This window comes from Chaetodon trifascialis, chromosome 6 (assembly GCF_039877785.1).
Source record: "Chaetodon trifascialis isolate fChaTrf1 chromosome 6, fChaTrf1.hap1, whole genome shotgun sequence".
Taxonomy (NCBI): Eukaryota; Metazoa; Chordata; class Actinopteri; order Chaetodontiformes; family Chaetodontidae; genus Chaetodon; species Chaetodon trifascialis.
This window is the reverse complement of record NC_092061.1, coordinates 27616782-27633245: the sequence shown is the minus strand read 5'-3', so window position 1 is coordinate 27633245 and position 16464 is coordinate 27616782. Positions and strand designations below refer to the sequence as shown.

The 16464-nt window shown below is 40.2% G+C and overlaps 1 pseudogene; it reads right to left on the bottom strand.

Annotated features, from left to right (window-relative positions):
• Positions 1-7674: 7674 nt before the first annotated feature.
• Positions 7675-15760, bottom strand: LOC139332233 (folylpolyglutamate synthase, mitochondrial-like; annotated as a pseudogene).
• Positions 15761-16464: the final 704 nt, after the last annotated feature.

The following is a 16464-nucleotide window of genomic DNA, read 5'->3' as shown; positions in this document are numbered from 1 at the left end:
TGACTACCAGGAAAAAAAATGTATGTAAAAGTATGCAGTGGGTGGGAGATATTCAGGTTTACAAATGTCCCCCACAGAGGACAAATTGAACTACTGGTAGTCAGGAGGATATGGCAACATGCTTAATTTGATTATGTGTACAATGGTGACCCTGGGACCCTTTTTTTCTGTAGTTTTTTTACACTTCAATTAACAGTCACTGTCACATATTATCGCAGCATTTGACATCACATGTAGCACTTAAATATCACCCAAGAGGGGATGGCATTTTACTTCAACTTTTTTTTTTCTTACATCATTTCACACTATGCTTATGCTAAATAAACAGTCACTCACTTCACTCAAGCAAATGGTTTCCAGCATATTTTCTAAATTGCTTTATTAGCATCTTTATTAACAAAGTCTATGTGCAACAACTGACATAAGAGATAAAACAAAAAGCAGAAAAATGAAATGCCAGAATAATATTTGATACATATCACGTGTGATCCTGTATTAAAAAACAAACAAACAAACAAGCAAAAATATTAAATTAAAAAGATTAAAAAGAGTAATCATCTGCAGGTGACACTAGGATAAATTAGGTGTTCATGTCCTCATCATTTAACCACTTGGATGAATGCTTTCAGAGCCATTGGACGGATAAATCCATTTTAAGTCCAGGGTGCAGACAAACCATGACAGGGGGTCATCATCTGTACCAACAAATACTGTCTGGATTAACGGACAAGAAGCCAATCTGTCCCTCTGAGTCAGTATTTGCAGCTTACCCATGTTACCATACGGAGCAGTGGTCAGAAGGCTCTGCTGGAAGCTGGTTTGAGGGTAAACAAACATGCTGACAATACACAATACAGCTATTATAAACTTCACACATGGAAAATGATCGCTACAAACAGGATGCCAACACTCCCTCCTGCTTTACGCCCGCACTGTATGCTAATACAGTGACACAGGAAGGAGTAATTCACAGATGAACTACATCACAAACATTTAAACAGGAATTCGAACTGTTGCATCCGGACTGCATAGTAAAATCTGAGAATTGCTTTCTTTTGTTTGCTTGTTTTTTATAGGTTGTTTCTTTGTTTTCCCCTCGTGTTTCATAATGCTGCATACATACAGTGACGTGTTTCTAATGGACAATCAATGGGGAGGAGTTCCAGACAACAAACTTCAAGTCAACCACTATCAAATTCCTATTTCCTACCTAAATAGGAAACTGACAAACAATAATAATGATATGAATGGGGTGCCAGATTCAACAGGACATCAACAGTTAGATGCAAATATTGTATATTTTTCTTTTTGTCAACAAATAAAAATACTGAAACCAACAATGAATGTATGCTGCAAGAATTCTCTGTGTATCAAAGCCTGATACATCTTATCCCTCTTATTCCTGCTGTATAGCTGCATTGTTGTCCAAAAAACATTTTAGAAAAATCAATGAGCCACACTGTTACCATGAACACACACACACTGTAGTTTATTTTGCCTCAATCTCACATACACCATCCTGCTGCCCCAAACCCTCACAAGAACACCAAATTTAGATTAATCCACATCTGAAAATAGTCCCCAACAAAAACACAAAGGGAAGAAGGAAATCATAAGGAAATTAGTGAGCATTTTAAATGAATTCATATATTGATGTACTGGTTGTAAATATTAATATCTTCAGTAGGAACGAATGGGCTTGGGTCTGAGAGCCACAGACACCAGAGGAATGGGAAAAATATTAAGAGATGGACTAGCACCATGTTGGCTTTGGTCTTTTGTTGAAATAAGGCAGCCTTTAATCTGAAAACCTTTTGTTGTGTGATGGAATTTGTGAAGTACCCCTTTAAGTTAAAAAACAACCTGAGCAAAACTTAATGTAAACTTAAAAGACTGAAATAACCTCCCATATAGAGCATGATGCACACATTAATTCATCATAAAGTCCAAGCAGAGCATGTGTGTGTTTTGAATTGCTCTAAAAACGTTTCCATTCTATTAAACTGTGTGTAATCTCTGAGGCTGATAACACTCTTACTCTGTGTCTGTGTCACTGTCTCTTCAAGTTTCCACTGCTACAAAGCAGCTGAAGAGGAAACACTGTTGGTGGCATTTTACAAGCAGTGGGAGGAGCTGCAGCTGTTTGCTAATGACCAGCCAATGCTAATTCTGCTATTGAATGGTAATAGAGTTTTATAATTGTCAATCATTTCCCACTGAGGTGCAACTATTAACATTCTGACCACAACAGTGTGCTACAGTCAAAATAACACTCGATAAACTTCATTCATGAAGCTTTTACACAGAGTCAGACAGATGCAAGATTAAAACACCTCTCCAGTTCAAAAGCAACCACTGATTTTTGAAGAGAGAGTGTGACAATGTGATGTCTCTCATTCTGTTCTAACATTCCCCACCTTCTCTCGACAGAGAGGAGGGACAGCTCTGCTTATAATTTATGGGCTCCTTATACATTTCCAGACAGGAGATTTGCTGTGGGTACATCTCATCCTCCACTCTCTTTCTCTTTCTCTCCCCCACACACACCCCACAGACATTTCCCTCCCCTGCACATTTTAACATCCATTCCTGTCTGGCCCTCCACAACAATGGCATCTCAAAAGAACTCCAACTGCCTTGTGAACCTTAACATCACCCCCCCTTTTTAAACTCCACCAACAAAGAATGCTGCTCGAGCTCAGATGGGGAGCTATTCAAACTCCATTTAACAACCAATTCACATTTACTGCATCCATGTTTACATGTCCACAGCAGCTCAGCGTTGTATTAAACTAAATGTAAGTGTTTCTTTTGATGCAAAAAGTCAGGATATATGTGCTAAATTCCAGTGGCCTCCTTTCTAGAGTTCATTCAAGTGTGGTTTGGTTTTGTGTATGTGGTTTTTCTGACAAAAAAAAAAATCCAAAAAAAAATCAGTGGTGCAAAGAAAGTCATGAGTTTTCCTTTTTTTGTTAGTCTGTTCAAAATAATGGTATCATGAATGCTGAAAAATATTTAGCGTATATTGATATCCTCTGTGGGTAAACAGGAGGTGAAAACCAGGGATGGGTAGTAATGCCTTACAAGTACCTCTCATGAGTAAAAAGTTAGTATAATTTACAGTTTGCATGGTCCTTTTTAAAACTGTGCTTCTACTCTACTTCTACTAGAAATGATGCACAAGACTAAAACCCCTGCAGCCTGATACCACAGACTGTATAAAACACGGACGAAGAGCTGTTGTGAAATTAGCGATAGAGACCAAAACTGTTTTCTTGGAACCTATACAGTTGCTGTACAGTTCTATGGGGACTGACTTCTGGAGCCAGCTACAAGTGGCCATTTGAGGAACTGCAGTTTTTTGCACTTTTCACATTGGCTTCATTTGTCAGCCCCAGAGGTTGGCACTTGCCTGATACCAGCCCCTAGAGGTTGCCATAGTCATTGCACCTGACAACTAAGGTGATCAAAACATTAAACAAAAGACCAGCCTGTTCTCATTCTCAGAGCATCAAATACTGCTGCTTTGTTATGTCCCTCAGCATCTCATAATACAGATGTACAAGTAAGCGACTGAGACACATCCGGCCTTACCGTCCAACTGCTCCAGCTGTGCAACATATTCTAGCATTCCACAATGCACAGTCTTTGAAGCATTTCAAAATTCCACCAGGCACATAACATCCGTGTTCCATCCATGATGCTGAGAATATGTGCCGAGTCTACTTTTTGATGGTGACACACAGAACAGATCGAGCAAGGCAGACAGTCAGAGTCTGGAACAGTGTAGAAAATCTGGTACATTTTCAAAAGGAAACACCCTGTGCAGACTCCTGATCGTACACCAACAATAAACACAAAGAAAACAGACAATAAAGGAAACCATTTAGCTATGAAGTCTAGGAGGATGGAAAGAAAATGTGTTGCATGCTTATGGTCACTGTTGATATGACAGTCGACGCGGTTTTACACATAAACATTCATTTACCACTTGTGTGAAATACTGTGAAAACAGTTGTATAATGTCCTCAAAATAAGCCTGATGATGCCATCAGGGTTATCTTGGCTTGGGCTTGGAGGCTTACTTGATTATGTGAGTTGTCTGTATGTAACAAACTGGGGTTGTGAGCAAAAATAAGGTAATGCTTGAACCTAATTGTTACTATTCCTTGTTGTTTTTCATATTATGTTTGATCCTTGTGCTCAAGTTGAGTGTTCGACCTAATGCTGGCAGTAGCCACAGGTGTGGCCAGTAGTTTTTAGGATACCTTGCCATTGATTAAGTGTTGGTCAAGCAGAAATTTTGATTAAGAGTGGGCCTACAGGAAAAGGTAAGAGTCATTAGGAGGCCTCCTCTGGTTTCAGTCTATTAAAGTTTCCTAATCATTTTCTGGGAATATAAAGGTGATTAAACTGTGCATTGCTTATCTACACCAGTCACGCCACCTGTTTCCCTTCTTAATGCTCTGGGTAGTCTGAATGTTGATAGAAGCAGCTATTCACCAAAGCCTCCCTTTGCAAATACAGGTTAAACAAAAATGAGTAGCAGTCTGACAGCTGAAGCCATGACAAGGCTGTGAAAACCACAGCACTGCAGTTCATCTCCTCCTCTGGGAATTAGTATGGATACTGGGAGTAAGAGGATTCTGGCCCGTTCATGCATCTTAAAGAGAAGCAACACTAGATACCAAATCCCTGAGGTTTCTCACTGGGGGAGAAATGTCAGTGCCTCACCAAAACAAATCTTTGTTGTGACTTCACTAATTGGTCCGGCCGTCTCTAATACCTGATTAGCTCAATAAGTCATTTACTTGCCAACTGGGGCCTTTCTCCATACCTGTCTGTGAGGGTCTTTGTTCCCTCCTCACTCTCATTAAGATGTCATCCGTTTGCAGCACACTGTAGTTTATACCTTGTTTCCAATAAAGGTGGATGTCTACCTAAATCTCCACATGTTCAACATGAGATTGTCTGCGGTTCAGAAAAACAGCTGACCTCTTCTCTAATGATATTTTCTCTGTATGGTATAAAGAGATTGTCAGGCCTCAATCTGTTGTCCTGTCGTCTGGCCCCCTGTCTGCAGTAATCTTGATGAAGGGCTAATAAGCCAGAAAGACAGCGGCTCCCAGTAGTGGCCCCCCAGTGGGCCCCATGACTGTCCAAAACATCCCACATTAACCCTTCACCACCCAAACCTGGTCTGAAGTATGTACACTCAAATGCTCAAGTAATGAAAGGGATTTGAACAAAGCTGGGAGGGATCAAAGCAAATGTCATCCTGTAATATTTGGAGGGTAAATATAGTCGGAGAACATTGCATTCCATTTAGCTTTTGAGATTGTGTCTGTCTGTCAGCTCAGCTCTGACATTACTACCAGGAATTCACAGCAGGGGAGTGAGGACAGGGCAGGCAGACATGCTTTTGTTGTTCTGCTGCAGTCATTTTACTGTATTATGGGGCTCTGCAGTTTGTGGCAGATGTGATATATCTATTCTAAAAGAATGGCATACTTTATGTTCAACATGCAACATAAGCAAGAGATTACATACATTTAGAAATGTACGTTTTGTCAAACTTAAAGGAGCACTTTACACATTAAAGTCAGTTTACCTGTACATAAGGACATTATGTATATGTTATGAATTCTAAACAGCACAAAGTCTTCAGTGTCTCTGGAGGAGTTTGTGAAGTCCTGATGATGAACCCTGATGATGCCATCATATTCAGTTGCATTATGGGAAACAGGATCCAGTGTTTTTGGAGCTCAGCCCATAATAGGAACTAAAAGAGCAGTCGCCTCGGCCGCTATGACTTAGACCATTTTTAACTGTCCACTTCAAGTACCCAAACTAAATGTAAAGCTAAATCACTGGCGATAATTCAATCAAGAACTGACACTGCATGTCATTTCTCTTACCATGGTCTTTAAGTAACAACAGGTTACACTCACAGGCTGAACAAAATGACACATTTTATTGACAATAAAAGAGCCAGTTTAAGTACAGAACAACAGAAACCATTATACTGGTGACACGGGTTGCAGAGGGATAATACAGGTTTGCTGTGTCAGTTTGAAGTGTAGTTGTAGTTATGAGTATGTAATTACGATATCAACTTCAATAACTGTGTTAAAACTACATTTTATAATGGCCCCAGCTACAAGAGGTTTGATTTGTACATTAGCAGTGCTTGCTCCCATACAAATTTGTAATTAATCAAATTAATGATCGAGCAGTTGCTTCCATTTCCCGGTTGGTAATCCAGGCTTGGCATTGATCATCAGCAGGGTTATGGCTTGTAAAAATGAGTCAGGAGTACATTCAGAAATGAGCCTAAATCCTGGTTAAAAAGACACATGTAAAGCTTTTGAAAAAAAAAATCTGTTAAAATATTCATGGGATGACATGAAAAATACAATATACATAGTGAATTCACTATAAACTCACGATTGAGACCCATGAAACACACCAAAATCTATATTATAGTAATGTTATACCAAATGTTTTACAGATTATAGCAATAATTTTGAGGGCTGATATTATTTTTAGTAACTGACATTATGTGAAAGACTTTCCTCTTATTGAAGCTGTAAATTTCAGAAATGTAATTAAATCTGCACTGGGGACATCTGCAGACCATGAGCTGAAAAAGTTCCTGCACTGATGATCTGTGATCTAACATGTTAACCTACTCGACATTTCACATCACAGAACTTTTCCCTAAATAGGAACGTGATCAGAGGATATGCACATGTAGCATGATAAATTATATAGCACATTTATCTTACATTACTTGATATGATTATCATAGCCAAAAGTATGTGGACACTGCCCACACTCTGTATACATACTTTTGTACACCTTTGGTCTGGAACTGTATTTTATGATTTGAGCATTTGAGAAAATGTTTGTCCCTTCCTGTACTTCAACACAACAATGTTCTCTTGCACAAAGACAGCTCCATTAAGACATGATTTTCCCAGCTTGACATGAAAGAACTTGGCTGGTCTGTACAGAGCTCTGACCTCAATCCTATATTACACCTTTGGGATGAACTGGAGCACCAATGGAGAGCCAGACGTTATCACCCAACATCAGGGTTGGGCATCACTAATGCTCTTGTGTCTGAATGGGAGCAAATCCCTTCAGCCAAGTTCCAACATCTGACTTAAACCAGAAGAGTGTGTCTAGTTTTGGTTTTATGGCGTAATAAATATTATTTGATGTCATAGTGACGCTGCAAAGAAAAACCTCACAAACCATATTAAGTAGATAGTATTGTCACTGTTAATGCTGCCACAGTAGTGAGATTATTGTAGGCCCACAAACAATTACAACAGAACAGAATTTCAAGATGTATTACCATATAGTAATACCACAGAGGATACAGTACATAAAACAGTACTTTACTTTTACTGTACTGACTCCAGATGGGAAATTTATAGAAATATTGTCATAAAATAACAGGACCAAGGACCATTATAAATAAAAGATAGATACACTACAGCACTGCAGTGTTGCTGCTGAGATCTATATGAAAAGAAAGAGAAACATTAAATATCAATATCAAGTTTTAACAAAACCCTCCCTGCAGAAAGTCACTATGAGCTCATAGAGGCTATGTTCTTAGACTGATTGCAGTGATCAACAGTGATGATGATGATTTCTGGGTCTCTATGAGTCCAATGAAGGTTGCAGATGTTTCAGCACTCCTCCCACCAGGTACAGGCTGCCAGTCACCAGCACAGAGACATGAGCTGCCTCTCTCAGCCTGTCAGGGGCCGCAGTGGACTGAGGAGGGACCTTGCTAAGATTGAACGGTTCAGCAGGGGCACCCTCCAGCTCTGTTCTCTGGCTGATCCACTGGAGGGCGCTGAGGATGCAGGGGTACACATGGCTGTGACTCACAGTGCTGGCCACCAGAGGGCGATGGTGGTTATTTCCTGCTTCTGTTGCATTCAGCTTCTGCCAGCTTCTCTGGTTTTCTCTGCAACGAGCCAAGACTTGCTGCACACACACAGTGATGCTGTGGTGAGCTGCAGAAAACAACAGCACAGAGAAGCAGAGTACAGAAGATTAAGAAATGAAATTTCGTAATCCTGTCTTGTTGATGTCTGTTTTTAAGAATTTCCATCTAGAAAAATAGAAAATGTGCGAAACAGCGTTCATGTAAGATACACCAACTCTAAAGGTATACAGAGGTGATGTAGAATGAACAAGTGAAAATCAAGAGTGAAAAATGTTAGTCAGATAAGACATTTCTCAGTAGAACATGTAGAGTGTGCTTGGAACAGGGGGACAAAGTCACCTCAATCAAAATGTCAGTCGAGCATTTTGATTCAAATGCAGTGAAAATTTCCCAGGTTTAATTTTCTTTAATGTTTTCTTTCCAGGCCATTTTTTTCCTAATCTTTCCAATTTGGATTTATATTATTTATTTAGGTTATATTCCATGTGATGGTACATCTGGCACCCTCAGCATCCATCAGTTCAAACACTGATCCAACCAATGCTGGATCCCTTCCAGATCACTCAGTGTAAGCCACTGCATTAGCGAATCGCTTTAATGATTCACTTTCTCAAGAAGCTTGCAAAAAATGTTTTGTAAAAAATGTTCCAAATCTGGCCTCTAGTAATACATTACAACAAAGTTTAATGACAATACATCACCATCTCATCTCACCTGGGCTGCTGCTAGGTGTTTCAGTAATGTTGGGGCAGAACAGTGCGTAGTCAAACTGGCAGGGCTGCAAGTCACACAGTCACATACAGTTTGATGGCTCACACACATGCATGTTGTTTCACTTTGCTTTAGTAGCACTGTAGTTTCTGTTACACTCACCAGCAGCTGTCTTAGTAAAGCAGAAGAGTCCCTGTCTCCTGTTGTGTTAAACAGCAAGATTTTGACACCAGGGCCTCTGGAAGACAGAGGGAGACCCTTGCTTTAAAGGGTCGGCTCTCAAAAGAGTTTGACAATATCTGTGTATGAGATTTGTGTCTCCATCCCTACAACATAAACTAAACTAAATTCACATCCATTGCATTGGGGTGGTGGCAGAAATCTCAGACACATATATCTCAAAACCTAGACAACTGTCTAGACACTTGAAAGGTAAAATGTGTATTTGTGACTGGATGACCCCCCCCCAAATGTCTGTCCATTTTGAGGCAGTTAAACTGCAGTGTGCTTGGTGTTCTCATACTGAATCTGGTCTCTCTGGAGTGTCTCCTGTCTGAACCAGCAGACACAGGCCTCCATGCTGGCTGTGGTATGGGCTCCATCCAGGTAATATGTGATAAAGCCACGCCTCAGCACCTGGTTTCGTCCTAACCACTCTGTCTCCCGTAGACCTGTGGGTATTAGGAGGGGAGAGGAAGAAAGTCACCCAGTAATACTTTTAATTACACTTATTTCATGTGTTAAGTTCTCAGGCAGGCTTCAAACTCCGTGAGGAGGAAACCAGGCCAGGCAGTTGCTTGGAGCCCCCAGCCACTTATTTACAACAACGATTATTGATAGGCCTGGGCTTTCAGGGACCTCTATTGGTCCCTGGACCTCACTTTGAGAACCACTGACCACTTTTTTTCAGTATTCATGTCAGCTGTCCCAAAAACTGTCCATTTATATGTGCAAAAACCAAAAGAAAGTTTGAGAACCACTGCAGAGGGTCATGTTGACTTGAGGGAATTAACTTTAATCATATTGTGTTTGGACAAAGGGGTTCATTCAGCTTTGAAAACAGACATGGACTTTCACACAAGACTGAAGGGAGCCACTGCAGACATCCTTCGTTTTGTTGTCTGGATTGATTTTTCACCCTTATAAACAGTGCATGCTCACTTTTTCATCTCAGTGTTTTCTGGCTAAGAATATCCTGCTTTTTAATCAGCACATGCTAAACTTGTTTGACGACTTGCCTTTGAGCATGGCTGCGCTGGGCTGGAACGTGACGGCCGGAGAGCCTGGTCTGCAGCTGGGGTGAGCTAAACTGAGGCTATCTGTGAAGAGTCAAATCTGTGAGATTTCATAACAGTCAACATTTTCTTCAATAATCCACATACCATGTCAAAGAATAAAGAACTGCAGGCTCACAGGTAGACATCTTACCTTTTTCACAAAGGCTGATAAATTGTACAGTAGGATGTGATTTGCTTCTTTGTGTGTTCAGATCAATTGCTTGTCCTGTCTGACTTTCAGTGACTTTCTTTTTACTTACCCAGAAGACAACAGCAGCAAACTTTCAAGTCTATTCATAGCAATGCATTTATTTATTCCTATTCTTAGAGAATATTTTTTTCTATAGCATGCAACATTTTTTTCATTTTTAGATTTTTTTTGTAATGTTGATCAGACAACTGTTTTTGTTCTGAAGAAGGAAAGATGTGTCAAACAGATACAAAATCAACAAAAGGAGTTCATCATAGTGTCAAACTTCAGAGAGCTGACAAAGTGACACCTTTAGGAAGAATCCTTTGCTTAAACGTACTCATTTTTGTCCATATATAGACTGTTAATGACTGTAGAGTTTGGTCTCCATTTGAAAGCTATAAACATTTCAAACTCATATTTCGACACCAGCTTTCCTCCAAAGAGTTTCATATGTTTTCCACAGTGTATTTAGGAATACATCTACCTCCTCTCTCCTTGGCCTCATGGTGTTGCAGCCAGCTGTAGCTCAGCTGCAACGCAAGTGATGCATTTAAGCGCTGGTGTTCTCCTGCCAGTCCCAGACTCACAGGACCAACCACAGCTTCATACTGATCCAGGTCAGGACAGACCCACAGAGGACACTGCAGAGGACAGAAATGGATGCGACACAGGCAAGTTTACAGGCCTTGGTTACACAGAAAATTGAAAAGAATATCAAATGCACTCTCCCGTTGAAGGCCCCAGCATGGTTAAAACAGCTGGGATGATTTTTAATCCTAAACACCAAGCTGCCTTTACTGATGACTGCTGTCAGGGTTGGAACTGAAGGATCCCAGCTTTAACAATGAGAAACACACAAGGAATCATTCTTTCCTAGCCTACAGAATCAGTGGGTTTGCTTGTTTCTTTCATCCACACTTTCACACGTTTTTTACATTTTGTTCAAATGTGGGTCTATTATTGTATTGTTTGAGTCACATATTTAGATTTGATGGGGCTAAAGGCGAGACAGTATCCTCACCCTGATCGCTTCAGCTCTGTGCTGCAGGACTCTGAGAGGGCTGGGTTGTTGTCTGACGGTGAATGCTGGGACACCTGGCTGATGACAGAGGCAACTATCAGAACACTGAACTCCAAACAACACGTCTGTCTGCTGTGACACTGGCACTCTGGCTTCAAGGTTACTGATGGAAGTTTTAATTCTTTCTTCCTGGTTTCCTATGTTGATAGAAGTGTAAAGTTAACAATCTACATTGGCAGTGTTTTAAGTGTTTCTTCAGATTGTTCATGGCTTCTTGTCTTTCTCTGGGACCTGTAGCCCAACAAAGTGGACACCAGCAGGACTGACTGATGAAGTTAAAGCTGAAGTGTGTTAAACAGCTGTTTCACTAATGCCCTCCAAGAGAACTCCAACAGTGGCCAGAGGTGGAGGAGGTCCTCAGATTACCTCAAGGTAAAAATAGTCCACAAGTGAAGTAGTCCTGTATTCATAAATGCACTTTAGAACAAAATGAGCTTATCAAAGGTGAAAGCACTTATTATGCAGAATGGGGTTTTCAAAGTGTTATGCAACACTATTGGATTACTATTATTAATGCATCACCAAGTAAACAGTAATATAATTTACTGTTGGGTAGTTTCACTACAATTAAGTCTGTAGGCAGAATCTGAATCTGAAAGTAAATAATAACTAGCTATCAATGTAGCTGGTGTAAGAAGATCAATATTTCCATCTGAAATAGTTGAGTAGAAGTATAAAATTGTAGAAGATTTAAGTATTCACATACTTTCCACTACTGATTGTACTTAAGTGCATCACCTCCCTCCAAATACAGACACAGCACTTTTTCCACAGTCGAGTCTCAGCCTTGCTTATAATGTCTTTTTGTCTGTCTTTCCTGATGTATTTATGTTGTTTAACCTTAAAGATCCCAGCCTTCTGCCAAGCAATCTCCTCCATGGTGTCTCCAAGTAAACTGCAGTGATCCAAGTCAAGAGATGTGATCCCACACACCCATGGCTTCCTGTGGACCAAACATAGCACTTAACAACTGCAACACGAAACCTTTTTTTTTTTTTTTTTTTTACTAAGCAACACAGATAATTAACTCCTATTGCTTTACATTATTCAGCCCATTACCAAGCCATTACAATTGTCAAAACATTACCTGATTATGTTTGTGCAGTCATATTGCCCTCCAATCCCAACTTCAACCACTGCTAAATCCACCTATGTTGACAGAAATGCCACAAAGTCAAGCTTAATGTGGGTGTGGGTGTGTATACAATATGAGGGTTGGAGCTCAGAGGATTGTGTGGTATGTTGTGGTGTGTCTGTGTTTGTGTCTGTCTGTGTGTCTGCAAGCCAGCATCTGTACATCTGATCATTTGTGAGGCTATGTGTGTGCGTGCGTGCGTGCGTGCGTGCGTGCGTGCGTGCGTGCGTGCGTGCGTGTCCATATACTGTATTACTCATGTTGTGGGGACATAAATCTGTTTACACAGTCACACTGTGGGGACTTACCTTCCTTATGTGGACAAAATGCAGGTCCCTTTAATGTAAATTTAAACTTTAGGGTGAAGAGTGTCCACCTGTGTCTGTTTAGTTCCCCTCCTATTTAAGTCTCTGTGTTTCTTTTGTCTTTGTGGGATCATTCCCTTGCATGTGGCTTTCTTGTCTTCCCGTTTGCACTTTTGGGTTCATACCTTTTTTTTTTTTTCTTGCTCGACGACCACCGACGACGACTGTGTATGTGCCTGTGTGTGTGTGGGTAGGTGGGTGTGTGTGTGTGTGTGTGTGTGTGTGTGTGTGTGTGTGTGTGTGTGTGTGTGCAGCTCACCTGCTCCTGCAGGAAGATGTGGAAGGCCAGCAGAGTCAGGAACTGGAAATAGAAGGGCATGGTGCCTCCATGGACATCCTGTACATTCATGAAAGTCCAATTGTTATGTGTTGAAGAGCTCATTGCCTTTAGTTGAACAGGTTTTGACAACCTGGACTTCACATATTTATGAATGAGGACTTAGAGAGCAATAGTTTTATCTTAATTAACAAACAGTATAGTCAGAATTGAAAATTGGATAGCATCAGTATAAATAACATGAACATGAACATGAACATGAACATGATGTGAGTGAAGTCTACTGTGGTTCTGATAAACAGGGACTGAATGATTTTTTTCTTCACGGCTGCCGTTAATAATAATGTTTCTGGATCTGGTAGGAACATCTGCTACCTTTAAAATATGACCAGATTTCAATTTTTCATTCAGAAATGTCTGTTTTCCTCTGGAATCTTGTTTTCTCTTCCAGCTTAACCTCAACCTTAACCTTAAATCAACAGGATTTTGAATGAGTCCTTCTTCTGGAATTCAGAAGTTTGGTGACCATTAACGTTGTTAATGTGAGCATGTCAGCATGCTGGGTAATTCTCTGCATAGTGAGGATAGGTGCATTTGCTGACCAGACCAGTACAACAAAATTGACTGGAATGCACTGATGCTCATACAAATTTCTTTCTTAAGAAATTAATTAATAAATTAAAGTAGATGATGCACCTGTCCTTCATGAAAGTCACATGGACTGAAATCATGATCTACAGAGCCTACCTTTGTGTCCTCTAACCGCTCATAAGCCTCCCAAAAGTACTTAGTGAAAAGCTGCTTGCTGATTGGCCATCCATTGATGCGTATTCTCTCTCTGACGTTAACCAGGTGTGGAGAGCTGAGGGCAGAAAACACTGGTTATTTTTACTGCTAAAAACAGAACTTCTCAGGAAGAACAAAAACAGCCCTGAGCTGACGCATTGGATTTTGGAAACATGGAAACAAAAAAGTGCTGCATAATCCTCAAATACAATGAACTTGAAATGAATTTACAGAGATTCAAATAATGCAATAAAGCTTGTCGGTGCAGAATAAACAAATGACACTATAACCATTGTTTTTAAGGCTCACTTTGAAGGTTCCATGGAACGCAGCAATAGGTAGTTTTTAATTCCACCTGTGCTTCACCTGACACGTCAAAATGCTGTGAGTAGTCTAATCTGTCTTTAACAGAACAGTTTAAACTCAGCTTGAAAAAGTTAGTATTTATTCACTGATGTGTCCTCTGTAATATTCTGACTTATTATTCATTTGTCTCTTGCTATACTCTGAACAACCACTTAGTAACAATAACAGGTGTATCGTTGGCCAGCTTTTCACATCACTCACTCACAGACTAGTGAACGATGGTTATCATCATAATTCTGTAACTGCAGTAACTTCTGCTCGAGCAGCATGGCTGTCAGCTGTCATGGGACTGTACAGCACTGACACTTGTGTGTCTGTGAACAAACACAGTCAGGCAGTTCTCCTCCTGTTCTGGCTGAAGTCTCACGTTTGAACCATGATTCAGTCCAACACAAGCGACATTTATTCACAGTCAATTGCTGTCACGTGTCCTTAAAGTGTTTGCATTTGTGTTCCCTCCCAAAACAAACTAGAGATAAACTCTTACTATCTCTCAGACAGCAGGCTTCTCACAGCACTGTTGGTTAACGATTAATTAGTTGGACAGCAAACAAGTGAGACAAAGTCCAGACTACAAACTGAAGAATTACATTCAAACCTGCTGGAATTTGGATGTCAGATTTTATGTTTTTATATTTAATACCTGTTGTTGTTGTTGGATAATAATATATTCATAACCTTTGTTTTTATGTGATTTCTCTCTCAGACATGCCACAGTCTTAATGTTTCAATAAAGTTCAATGTATAATAATAATGATAATAATAACACAGTATCTACAGTATTCATATTTGTACCAGTAGTATCTGTGAATCATTATAATAATTCATGGCATTTTTGCCCAGATGACACCATAATGTGCTTATAACCTTTCATTCTGAAAGAATTCATAAATGCAAAAAAAACAAAAACAAAAACAAAAAAAACCCAACTCAAAATGATTTATGTTGTGCTACCTGTAAAATCCAGTCCGAAAGCCATACGTCCTGAGTACTCTTTCAGTAAAAGCACATGTTGATCCCTGGAAAACAGGAAGTAGCATTTTAGCAGTCATCCTGGTGTTGTGTTGTTAAATTTGACTACAGCAGACTTTGCTGGCTTTGCTTTTTCATACCTTTCCTTTGGTCCCAGTAACATGGATGATGTTGAGTTTGTCCAGTTGACCCTCCTGGAGAAATGGACACAGAGGTGCTGCAGAGCTAGCTTCTGGAATAATTGCTGTTGTAGTGTTTATACGTACAGTAATACCAGTGCGATGGAGGAAACCCTGCATGGCCTGAAGCTGCAGGCCGGGATTCTCCTGACGTCCACACAGCCGCTCCAACACATTATTCTGCAGGCTGTTCAGGACACGCACAGCTCCCTAAGAACATGCACACACACACACACACACACACACACACACACACACACACACACACATACTGTACCATGATACTTTAGAGCCAAAATCCAAGCATGTGTAAAAAGTAACCTTTTATTGTGATCATATAAAGTGCGCATGAATACAGATTAAAATACTCATGGTAACCTCCAATGTTTAGTAGTACTCACTTGAAAAGTTTTGGTCCTGTTCACGACCGCAGTCTGACCCAGCACCATGGTAGTGAAGCTTTATCAGTGAATAAACAACCTACCACCACTGCACGAGAACTCCAGAAATGTGAATTTACATTCAGGCGAAGCCAACAAAACGAACATAACATAATATAGTTAGTAGTTAGTAGTAAATTCTCTAGGTGGTTTTATGACGAGCTGAACGGGAGTCAAACTGGTGTGATCATGTTCCTGTCCTCTTTTTTTTTTTTTCAGCATGAGATGCCTGTTTACACAAGATTTCTGCCACTTTATGGCCTCATAAAAGAGTGCTGCCAGAGACACATGGAGAGTGGTGGCCAGTGCAAGTTCATCCTAACAAGTTGATTCTTTTCATACTCAACAATCAAATTTGATTTGAATTAGCAACCAGCTAAAAACTTCAAAAGGAATAAGATTACACTTGCAGTTTTATTTTTAAGGACACTGAATGCACAACAGTTCCTGATGTGAGCTGAGTGGCTTCATTAACTGATCCACTGTTTTCGTGCATCAGCACATTGATCACTTGAAAACACATCCGTAGCTATAGGATGGTAAAATAGATTTTCAGGGTTCTAAGATGAAATATTCAAACTTCCTACCTCATAATCCATCAGGAATGAGCCTCTGCTGGTCTTGGATCAGCTTGGTTGTCAATAGATGAGGATAACCTTCCTGCATATGTTGAGTTTCAAGTCCCACTGTGTGTTTGTTTTAGGTGACTCAGA